Here is a 10,506-nt window from a genome sequence, read left to right as displayed (position 1 = left end):
TTCACCATGTTGGCCAGGCTGGTCTTGAACTCCTGACCTCAGGTGATCCACCTGCCTTGGCCTCCCAAAGTGCTGGGATTACAGGTGTGAGCCACTGTGCTGGGCCATCTGGCTGATAGTTTCTTTTTCTTTTTCTTTTTTTTTTTTGAGATGGAGTCTCGGTCTGTCACCCAGGCTGGAGTGCAGTGGTGCAGTCTTGGCTCACTACAATCTCTCCCTCTTGGGTTCAAACGATTCTCCTGCCTCAGCCTCCCTGGTAGCTGGGACTATAGGCACACGCCACCATGCCCGACTAATTTTTGTATTTTTAGTAGAGACAGGGTTTAGCCAGGTTGGCCAGGCCGGTCTCGAACTCCTGACCTCAGGTGATCCACCTGCCTCGGCCTCCCAAAGTGCTGGCATTACAAACGTGACCCACTGTACCCAGCCGATAGTTTATTTAAAAAAAAAAAAAAAATTATAAGTATAGATGGGGTTTCGCCATGTTGTCCAGGCTGGTCTGAAACTCCTGGACTCAAGCCATCTGTGTGACTTGGTCTCCCAACATGCTGGGATTATAGGCATGAGCCGCCGTGCCTGGCCGATAGTTTCTTTTTCTGGTTGTTGACTGCTGCCTTCTATTTGGATACATTCCAGGGTTGGTCAGGTCTGTTTTTCTTCCTTTTCTTTTAGAATGTTATCATTTCTGATTGGAACCATCTCTTTACAGGCTACTTTGAAATCTACTGCCCTCCCCCACTCCCCTTTTATTTTCTATTCTTTAGAAAGGATAGCTCTTACATATGTCATATTTCCATGATTGAAAGATGTCATTACTTGTAAGGTTTCATTATTGTTTTTAGAACAGTTTTCTTGAGGAGGGTTGGTAGAGAAATAACACACTGATTTGTAAGTATCATCCTGATTTTCACAAACGTTAAAACAATCACATTTGAATTAAGATACAAGGCCAGGCATGGTGGCTCATGCCTGTAATCCCACTGTAGGAGGCTAAGGCAAGAGGATTGCTTGAGGCCAGGAGTTTGAGATCAGCCTGGGCAAGATAGCGAGACCCCATTTCTAATAAATAAATAAATAAATAAATAAATAAAACAAACTTAGCTAAGCATGGTAGTATGCACCTGGAGTTTGAGACCAGCCTGGGCAACACAGCGAGACCCCATTTCTAATAAATAAATAAATAAATAAATAAATAAATAAATAAATAAATAAAACTTAGCTAGGCATGGTAGTATGCACCTGTAGTACCAGCTCCTTGGGAGTCTGAGACTGGAGGATTTCCTGAGCATAGGAGTTCAAGGCTGCAGTAAGCCATGATTATGCCACTGCACTCCAGCGTGGGTGACAGAGCAAGACTCTGTCTCTTAAGAATTAATAAGATACAGTACATAAATATGACCATAATTAAATTTCTTCCAGTCTTCTGTCATCTTCTCTTGTCTTCTATATTTGGTTGCAAAACTCTGTTCCTTCTCTGCATTGTCTATTTCCCTTAAAGTCTTTGTCCAAATTCATCTTGCCTCTCCTTGATTTAGTCTCTTGAAGATTACTAGTTCCTTTGCCTTTAACCTTTCTTCCTACTGTAACTTTGTTTTTTTTTAATTCCTGCTTGTAAAATTATCCTCTGAGAACCACCACCCTTTGGCTTCTCAATTTTAATTTGATGTATGTGATCCTCAACTCAGGGATGTTGAGTTCAGCAAACTTTTGAAAGTCCTTTTGTGAACCAGATGCTATGCTAAGCTGACATTTGCTCCCAGGCCTTGAGATGCTCAGTCTCCTTGCTTTTTATTATTTTGGATGTAGGACTTTGATTTTAAAGAACATAGCAGTTAGCACTACTTATTCATAATCTGTATTTTTAATCTACTACATTCCTATTCTCATCTTCCATTCCAAGAAGGCCAAATATATTTTGCAGGTCCATTCCTTCTAGTCTCACATGTGTAACCTAATTTTTATCCTCTAAATCCTAGGTTGCAAATTATCAGCCCTTGGGCAGAATGTGGCTTGTTAAATGTACTTTCTTATTTTGTTTTATTTTTCATTTCATTTCATTGCATTTCATTATTTCATTTCATTTCATTTCATTTCATTTTTGAGACAGAGTCTCTCTCTGTCGCCCATGCTGGAGTGCAGTGGTGCGATCTTGGCTCACTGCAACCTCTACACCCCGGTTTCAAGCGATTCTCATGCCTTAGTCTCCCAAGTAGCTGGGATTACTGGCATGTGCCGCTGCGCCTGGCTAATTTTTTTGTATTTTCATCATAGGCGGAATTTCATCACGTTGGCCAGGCTGGTCTCAAACTCCTGACCTCAAGTGAACCGCTCTCCTTGGCCTCCCAAAATGCTGGGATAACAGGTGTGAGCCACTGCGCCAGGCCTCTTTTTTTTAAAAATTTTTTTGTAGAGACGAGGTCTCACTATGTTGCCCAGGCTGGTATTGAACTCATGGACTCAAGTAATCCTGCCTTCTGCCTCTCAAAGTGGTGGGATTACAGATGTGAGCCACCACCACCAGCCAAATGCACCTTCTTAACCTCACACAATATTTCAAAATTTTAAAAATCTGTTTTTAAAAATCAGAACTGACAAAATCCAAATTTCAGTTTTTCTTGAAGGGTTGGAACATCTGGTAACATTGTGTTCTGATTTCTGCATAGCAACATTGTATCCTGGTTTCAGCTACACTTGTCTAGGTGCTGCCCCCCCATTTAGAATAGAGCAAGGGCCTTTTTAAAAAGAGTTCACCTCAGTCAGTCCCCACTCAGCTCGTTTCTTTTGTTTTCATTATGTTCTTGGCCTCTGTAGACAATTGATTTTGTAATTCCAGCTCTAAGCCTTTTTTTTGTATTGTTGTTTTCCCTTCAGCTCATACTTTGAAACTGACCTCCTAAGCTCCCAAAGATTTCTTGTTAAAATAAGCATTGCCATTTTGAGGCTTATTCCTAGATGTTGACGATAGGTATTGGGATAGGGTATGGGATAGGGAACTCATCAATGTTCACATCGATGCCAGAGAAACATTTAATATCTCTGTGTAAGTGCAACATTGACTTTTTTGCCACCAAACACACCATTTTATAGGAGAGAAACCGAGAAACCTATACTGATGAAAAGAGCTTGCTTATTTGCTGCAGCACATTTTTTGAGGGCAGATTTAGTATGCTCTCATTTTGGTCTGTATGTAGTAACCATTACATGTATACTAGACTCTTGTTAGGAGTTTGAAAATGACAAGCACAAATCATTTTTCTCTTCATTATCATCTTTTATACTTAAAAATACTGAGTATAGGTTTTGTGCACTGTTATTCATAGGCACCAAACAGTTGAAGAGGGCAGGAGAAATTTTCTGTTTCCTTACTGTTCCACTTACAGTAGAGCAAATATTCATTTATATGCTGTTTTTAAAAATCTTGACATAGGCATGAGCACTTATAAAAGGCTTCCATGCAACATTTGCCCTAAGTGTGTCTTTCCCCTAGGCACATAATTATCCTGAGAAGCATCCCTGGGTGCAGTTAAGATGCAGCTCAACAGAATCCACATCTTAACTCTGTTACATTTTATCCACATGGAACATCTCAGGAACTCTGTTTGCTGTAAGAATTCCTAGGTTGCAGTATAAGGGTAAATGAAGGAGTAAAGTGGATTTAGGATAGCTGTCCCCATGTCTTTCTCCTCATAACTTTTTTCTTCCTTATCAATATTTGTTTGACTTTTTAAATGTCAAGTGCATCCGTATATGCCTTTCTACCTGGGGTTTATGTGCAAAGAGTGAGAGAATGAGAATGAAATTCTGACAGTTTCAGACACTAGTAAAAATGCATGGAATGCAGTTCTGGGATGCTTCCTTTGAAGTGAAGACACTTAACCAAAAATAATATATTATTTTGGTGGGCTTGTATTTTATAGTTTCTCTTAAAAATTGTTTGGTTGCCATCCAGAGGGCTCTTTTATGAAGAATCTATATAAACTACTAAAATATTTCTTAGGACCTTTTTGGTGAATTTGATCATAAAATTAAAAAGCGTGTATGTGTTTTATAAAGGCATACCTCTGTTAAGAAGGCTGGTTTTATGTTTGCCTTTTCTTCTCTACTTTGATGACCACCCTAGCTGTTCCTTTCGCCAGACCACCGTACTTTTCAAACTTGATTCTTCTTGTCACAGCTCTCTATAACATCAGTTACAATCAGCTGCCTCAACTCTTTGAGGATTTTTGTGCATAGGATGGCATTGTGAAACATAGGGAAATGGCAGTCTTACTAACAAAACAGGACCTATCTCTGGCCAAAAAGAAAGAAAAAGAAAAAAAAAACTAACAACTTAGGAGGTCCATATAATTACCAATATAAAATGGTGTTCACAGATAAAATCTTGTCTCAGCAGAGTAGGAAGGCCATCTTCTGTTGGCGATGTTCCCTACAAATATTACCAATACAGCTTATAGCACCAATAGGTGTCTGTGATGGAGAAGAGCAGACTATGAACTGAGCCTGGAGTAGAAAATTTTTGAGAAACAGCAACAGTCCTAGATGTGAAAAAGATAGATCTGTGTGATCCCTTACATTTAGAACTTATACTTTCTTATTTACAATGGTTAAAGCAGCACATATTTTTCAAAAATAGTTAATGGGAGAATGTTGCAGGTAATGTGGTATAAATGTTAATGAGAAGAGAAATAGTGCTCTGCTGAAAATAGAGTCCTGAAGGCTGAGTTTGGCACTGTTTCATCACTGTGCAACTTTCTTCTTGATGGCAGCTAGCTCTTTCTGAAGTTCAGTAAAGTTGGGGGCGGTTTTCAAGTTTGTAATCCTAACACCTCAGCATTATTTTGTTAAAATACTCTCTGGACACTGCCAAGAGACTGACATCCAGTATCTTCTTTCCACTTGCTCTTGTGCTTGCTGATTTGTCATTCCAGGCTATGGACAGACCCCCTAAGCTGAAAGTCTCCCAGAGGAGGATGCCAAAGCTCCGTGCGTCACTCTCAGAACGATATATCCTATAATTAAGAGCTTCTGGTGCTGTCCATTTAATGGGAATCTGCTTTAAGTCAGAAGATGAATACACACCACCATCCTCTTGACGAGACATTCCAAAGTCACTGATTTTCAGAACATTATTTTCACCTCCAGGCAGTTTCTTGCAGCAAGGTCCCTGTGTATACATTTTTTACTCGAGATACGCCATCCAGAATCAGCATCTAATGAAAATTTCACTAACTGAGTTTTAGTTCATTCTTCTTTCTCAGAAAGGAGAGGAAATCGCCTCCTGGAACCAGTTCCTTAATGATGTAGATAGGCCGTCTTTGTGTGCGAACTCCTATACGTTTGACAGTACTGGGGTGATTATATTGCTTGAGGATTTTGGCTTCTAGTAAAAATTTTAATTTCAGTTCCTGGGGAAGATGTTCTTGACATATTTTAACAGCAACAGCAATTTTATCCTTTAATGTGCCCTTAAATGTGTCACCAAAATGTCCCTTGCCAAGTAATTCTTGTAATGTGACACCTTTATGATTGAGAGCCCATTTCTTATTCTCCTAGTTACGACCACACTGTGATACCATAATGCTCTTAATTGGAACATTGACTTTTTTTGCAATTTAAACAATTGGGATAAAATTCATATAACTTCAAATTTGCCTTTTACTTTTATTTTATTTTATTTTATTTTTTTTTGAGACCAAGTCTCGCTCTTGTCTCCCAGGCTGGGGTGCAGTGGCGCGATCTCGGCTCACTGCAACCTCTGCCTCCTTCCTGGGTTGAAGCAATTCTCCTTCCTCAGCCTCCTGAGTAGCTGGGACTACAGGCGTGCACCGCCACGCCTGGCTAATTTTTGTATTTTTAGTAGAGATAGGGGTTTCACCATGTTAGCCAGGATGGTCTCGATCTCCTGACCTGGTGATCTACCCACCTTGGCCTCCCAAAGTGTTGGGATTACAGGCGTGAGCCACCACGCCCGGCCTCAGATTTGCCATTTTAAAGTGTACAATTCAGTGGTTTTTAGTATATCCGCTGTGTTGTGCAAGCATCACTGCTGTCTAATTCCGGAACATTTCTATCACCCCAAGAAGAAACTCCATGCCTATTAGCAGTCACTCCCAATTCTTCCCTTCCTCAGCCCCTGGAAATTAGTAATGTACTTTCTGTTTCTATGATTTTGCCTGTTTTGGACATTTCATTTAAATGGAATTATGCAATAATTTGTGGCCTTTTGTGTTTGGCTTTCACTTAGCATCATGTTCTCAAGGCTCATCCATGTTGTGGCATGTATCAACTCCATTCCTTTTTATGACTAAATGATGTTTCATTGTATGAGTGTGTACCACATTTTATTTATCCATTCAGCAATTAATGGACAGGAACAATGGCTTTTAAGTATTAAATTGTAAGTTCAACATTAAATGTATCCACAGTTATTGATAATGTCAAGATTATACATGGTGTGAACAGAATGCTGTGTAGAAATGATATGTAAATTATTTGTCAGCATTTCATGTAAGTGTGATTATTTTCTAAGGACCCTTCTAGCCCTGGTTTTAAGAAATATGTGAATGTAGTATTTTCATCAATAAAGTTTAATGCATTAAGCATTAGCTTAAAATTTGAATGAAGGCAGATGTGAAGATATTTGCCACATGTTGTAATAATCATGTTTTGAAATTATTTCAATATGAAGTATTTGAAAAATGTCAATACATAAAGGAAAGGAAATGAGTATAATTAAGTCAATATATTTTTTAAGCAATTTTTATAATTTAGCAGACACTGCATCTTAATATAAGTTACTATTAAAATTGTGTCCTTGTGAAAAATGTGATGTCATTTTTCTTTTTTTGTTGACCATGTAAAATAGGTTACTTTTCTTTGCTACATTTTCTATTTACTTTTGATAAGCTATTGCTTGCCCCTGTGGAAAGTTTTACTTGTTGCTCCATTTTTTTCTCCCTACTCCCACCCCTCTCTCCCACATGCACACAATGTTCAGTTTTTTTTTTTAAGTCATCATTAGTGTGTTTATCTTTAATGGTTTCTAAGAATGGACAAAAAGAAACACACAAATATTTCATCCTTTTCTGGGGATTCAAGTCTTTGTTACTGATGGAACTCATTAACTTTTCTTTCTTTCTTAAACCTTCCTCCCTCCTTACCTTTTCCTCTTCCTTCCTTCTTCTCTTCTTCCTTTCTTCTCCCCTCCCTCCTTTCATTCTCCTTCTCTCCTTCTCCCTTCCTTTTCTCCTACCTCCTTTGACTAACTGTCCCTCCCCTACTCCCTCCTTTCCTTCCTTCCTTCTTCTCTATCAATATAATCACTTTGTTTCTTTCAGGTGAGATTGGAGTGGAACTGTTCAGCTGCGACCAGAAATTTATTTTCCTGAGTAAATTGCCAAGAATTAAGAATGAATGAAGAGGGCCATTTGCATCTCCTTAAATTATTCAGTTATCTGCTTTATTGCTCCATGTGGAAAACTTAAAATTGTTAAGTTGTGCATTACTGTATTTTAACTTGTTGCTTAGTTTCTACATGTTTATTTTCAGTAATGGCTGAAAGTGTTAACTGTTCCATACTTATAGCACAATGTGCTGCATAAGGTTACCTGTGTACAGAGTTTTACTTTAGTTTAACTAAATATTGCCTGGGTTCAGTTTTTATTTCCATTCTGAAATGCTTCCTTTTTATTGTTTGAAACTGAAAATAAACAATTGTTGAACCATTTTGATTTTACCTCATTTTAAAACTCAGTTTTAACTTATTATTTGGCTTGTTCTTAATATTAGTCACTAAAAGCAATGGGAGCATTGTCTTATGAAATGCTTAGGAATCATTTTATATAGTACATGTACAACATTAAACGTGTTTAAAAAAGAAAAAGGTACCAGCGCTCACTTGTCCCTTGCCATTTTTTCTTGTAATTATATTAGACAAATCTTGGTGGCGGGGGGATCAAAACATAATTGTTTTAATTCTACAGCTATAGGAGCTTTGTATTGCTAAACTTTCGTCTGGAAAAGTTTCACAGTGACATTTTTAAAAGAGAATTTTTTTATCTACCGAATTCTACCAGTGTAACCTTTTTTCTAAATAAACAATAGTTTTCTCAAATGGTTGTATATTATTGTGTATATTGTTGCTTATTCAAAATGACATAGCAAAGATAATTCATTAAGGTTCCTAGCCCTTCTCAGTTCTTATTCCGTGGGCTACATTATTTTCAAATGACATATCATCCGATAATAGGAAAATATCCTCTTTGATTACCTCTATAGTTGGAGTAAACAGTGGACTGATATCATGCCTGGATTTGTCCATTTAGTCTTCAGTTCCTTGGAAACAATACCTATGCAAATTAAAATTTTCAGAGAATGACAAAAAGGATATACTTTTTTAAAGAACTGAGAAATGCTGAGCATATTTTAAATGAATTGGCAAAAGGGTATAAATCTTGATACCCTTTTCAGGTACTTGTAATTTGCAAAAATCGATGAGCAGAATATTTATGGGAGGGTGATGTATTCAGTGACTGTTGAGTGCTTATAATGTGCCTGACATAAAAATAGATGTTTTGTTAGAGTGACTTCTGACTTTGAGAAAATAACTATGGCTTATGTCAAAATTATTTGTCTGAAAGATATCAGGAAGAACTTTCCAGTTGTTAAATATGCATTCATATTTTAAAGGTTTCATGATTGTGATTTTGAACTAGAAAGTTTACTACTAATTAGATAGCATCAGTATGCCTTCTTCTTCTTCTTCTTCCCCAAATCATCAAACACAGGTAATCAGTTCTGGCCTTGCTAGAAACGCATTGATGATGGAAAATACTATCTTTGGATTAACTATGTAAAAATAATATATATTGGAAGTAGGAAATCTGTTTGTATAGTGCTAGCTATTTTAGGGCATCTACTCTGTTCTAGGTCCAAAGAAGTATAAGACCGGTCTCGAGAGTGCTTCCAATCTAGTTTGGAAAACAAGAACCAGATGAATGCTATAGGGGGCCAGCAAACTTTTTTTGTAAAGGGCCAGATAGTAAATATTTGTGGCCTTGCAGGCCATGTGGTTCCCATTGCAACTACTAAGCTCTGCCACTGTAGTGTTGATGCAGTTATAAATAATATGTAAGTGAATAAGCATGGCTGAGTTAAGTAAAAGTTTATTTACAAAACAGATGGAAGCCTACATTTGGCCTGCAGGCCATAGTTTGCCAACCCCTTCTATAAAGAGTAGAGAGTCCTATAGGGTATTCATTAAAAAATATTTGAGGGTAGGAGACGGGTGAGGGATAAAAGACCACATACTGGGTACAGTGCACACTGCTTGGGTGATGGGTGCAGCAAAATCTCAGAAATCACCACTAAATAACTTATTCATGTAACCAAACACCACCTGTTCCCCAAAAACCTATTGAAATATATGAGTGCCTCTTATGTATCAGAGGTGCAGCCATGAGCAAAACAAACCCCTGTCCTCATGGAACTTCCATTCTAGTCAATGGAGGCAGACAACAAATCATGTTACTTGGAGGGAGGTCCTCTGAGGAAGAATAAACCTGGATAAGGAGACTGGGGTGAGGCCAAATTTACTACTGATTACACAGTGACTATGGAGTGAAGATGAACGAAGCAGAACATTTTGAGGCAGTTATCACAGTATGAATATTTTATTATCGAGTAATGTGTCTGTGATTCCCAACCCATCTTTGAACCTTTTACATGAAAGTAATATGCAGGATCTCTCTCTCTCTCTCTCTCTCTCTCTCTCTCTCTCTCTCTCGTTCTAGTGGGTGGCATCTAGCTTGCCATTTTCTAGAAAGGAGTTCTTGACTAAAGGCTCATGAATGAGCTTGGGGGATATTTACGGGCCTTCCAGAATCCCAGAAATTGGGTACAAGTTTGTGTTATGTACACTTTCTGAGTCTATAGCTTTTGCCAGATTCTCAAGAAAATAGGCCTAAGGTGGTAAGTTTGTTTTTCTGGGTCTTGTTCCAAAGGTGTCTGAGACCTTTATAACTAACGCTGAATTTTTGGGGGGATGGTGAGAAGGTGGAAGACAGTTGTCTGTATATCTACCTTGGATTAAATGGTAGGGGCTAAAGTTAGAGCAGCAGCCTTCCTTGCCTTGGCAAATAATCTAGAAGTGATTTGCAATTTGTTGGAAAGTAACTGGTCCATGGTATAGGACCATTTCCTCTTTTAAGGAGGCACTTTAGCCAAATATGGGCAGACATCCTAGTAGCCTTTTTTTTTTGACAATTATGTGATTGATTTATTTCTACTGTACTATGATCCAAAAATGATTTATTAAAAAAACAGTGCAGTATCTTTAAATGAGAAAATTTGTTTCTGGGTGAAATTAATAACCTAACTGAAGCTATTACCCCAAAATGTGTATAAGTGGGCCATGGAGAAACTGGCAGGCCACAAAGAGAAGGTAATGTGATTAGTTATAGGAACTAGTGTCCATCAAATATAAAGTTAGTTGCAGTGGAGAAGAAT

The 10,506-nt window shown here is 38.0% G+C and overlaps 1 protein-coding gene across 2 annotated transcripts in view; it reads left to right on the top strand.

The window, feature by feature from the left end:
* The window catches only part of THOC2 (THO complex 2), a 142,837-nt gene extending 134,716 nt beyond the window's left edge, over positions 1–8,121 (top strand). Inside the window, exon 39 of one of the 2 annotated variants that reach the window (XM_012001501.1) lies at positions 7,338–8,121. The gene's annotated coding sequence lies outside the window, so the exon portion shown is untranslated. Of the gene's footprint in view, positions 1–4,928; positions 6,825–7,337 lie in introns of those variants that run through there. The other variant, XM_012001499.1, reaches the window with a different exon arrangement.
* The last annotated feature ends 2,385 nt before the right edge of the window (positions 8,122–10,506 follow it).

This window comes from Mandrillus leucophaeus, unplaced genomic scaffold (assembly GCF_000951045.1).
Source record: "Mandrillus leucophaeus isolate KB7577 unplaced genomic scaffold, Mleu.le_1.0 Scaffold661, whole genome shotgun sequence".
NCBI lineage: Eukaryota > Metazoa > Chordata > Mammalia > Primates > Cercopithecidae > Mandrillus > Mandrillus leucophaeus.
The sequence above is the reverse complement of the archived record's forward strand: the minus strand, read 5'-3'. Positions and strand labels throughout refer to the sequence as shown.